The 1,360-nt window shown below is 35.9% G+C and overlaps 1 long non-coding RNA gene across 1 annotated transcript; it reads right to left on the reverse strand.

Moving 5' to 3' along the window:
• Positions 1 to 237: 237 nt before the first annotated feature.
• On the reverse strand, positions 238 to 1,003 carry LOC107080827. The gene is made up of 3 exons (XR_001480986.1): positions 951 to 1,003; positions 659 to 731; positions 238 to 477 (listed from the first exon to the last, which is right to left on the reverse strand). It is a non-coding gene; the product is annotated as an uncharacterized LOC107080827 (long non-coding RNA).
• Positions 1,004 to 1,360: the final 357 nt, after the last annotated feature.

A 1,360-nucleotide genomic window follows, 5' to 3' on the forward strand; every position in this document is an offset into this window, starting at 1 on the left:
TAGCACACAGCTTTATGCATGATAACACTACACAGATACATTTATATACAATTATTCTAACACTAACCATTACAGAAGTAGCATGTGAGGACCGACAAAATGTTTGCAACAACTGGTCCTCAATTTGATGGTGAAATTGGAAAAATGGTCCTCACTCTAAGGGCTAGACAGGTACATATACACACACACACACACACACACACACACACACACGCACGCACACACACACTGCCATGCTCTTGATTTAGTCATAACAGAGTCCGCCCCATCACCCAAATGAAAGCATATGACTTGGGCGTTTCTGACCATGAGGTTATCTCCCTGGATCTGCACCTAGCAGGTCCCTACTATATAATAAGTGTAACTCTCACACAATAAATGCCCAAAACTTGAAGCCTATATGGCAGCAGTATTATCTATAGCTATTGCTGGTCGTAGAACAAACTGGATCATCTGTTGATGGAGGACTCCAATTACCTGCAGAGAAAGATCATACATTTAACAAATTAACTTAAAGATTTCCCTAATGATATTTGCCAAAAAAGGCTAAGAAGTAAGTTTTTAAGACGAATCTCTAAATGTGAAAAAGAAACATTTTCATAGCAGAGATCAAAGATTATACCACTGACAGTGTAAGCAAAGGAAATGATTACCTGACCTTCATCTTGCTCTGTAATTCTGTGGTTTCACATTAGCGTAATCAGTATTTTCCTCTGAATGATGAGGCCTCTCTATAAACATTGTACAATGAATACATGGAAAACATAAATTAATGTTTAAAATATCTTCAGAAAATGAATTGACTACCTACAATTTTTAATTGTTTACATTTGTTATTAAATAAAAGCTTGGGATTTATCAGTATTTAAAATATTTCAAAATTTAATCTCAACTATTTATAATCCATCTTCTTAATCAACAACATCTCTATATTAAAATATGTACTTTACCTCCTCCAGTGGCTCTGTGGGTTCGGATCGTCTCATAGACTGAAGAGGTCGCTAGAAAATAAAAAAAATATATTTCCATTAAAGAAGCTCATGGTTATGATATAAATGTATTTTTATGTTCCTCAGCATAAGCAGATTATTGCTTAATCAATTCTGACAAAATGATGAAATTCAGCAAAAAAATATTCAGGTATCCGTTTCACGAAGCAGGTTTAACAAACTCGGATTCAAATCTACAACTCTAAATTGATCTAGCCTAAAGTCGGCAACTCTGAGTTTTTTATGTCACAATCACTCAAGAGTCCAGAGTTTAGCACGTGTGCAACAAGTAGGAAAAGCCCTTATGAGTGGAGCACAGATTCAACGAGTCACCATGACAACAGGCAACAGCAAGTGCCTATTTCACCCCA

Source organism: Cyprinodon variegatus, unplaced genomic scaffold (genome assembly GCF_000732505.1).
Source record: "Cyprinodon variegatus isolate N-32 unplaced genomic scaffold, C_variegatus-1.0 Scaffold2381, whole genome shotgun sequence".
Taxonomy (NCBI): domain Eukaryota; kingdom Metazoa; phylum Chordata; class Actinopteri; order Cyprinodontiformes; family Cyprinodontidae; genus Cyprinodon; species Cyprinodon variegatus.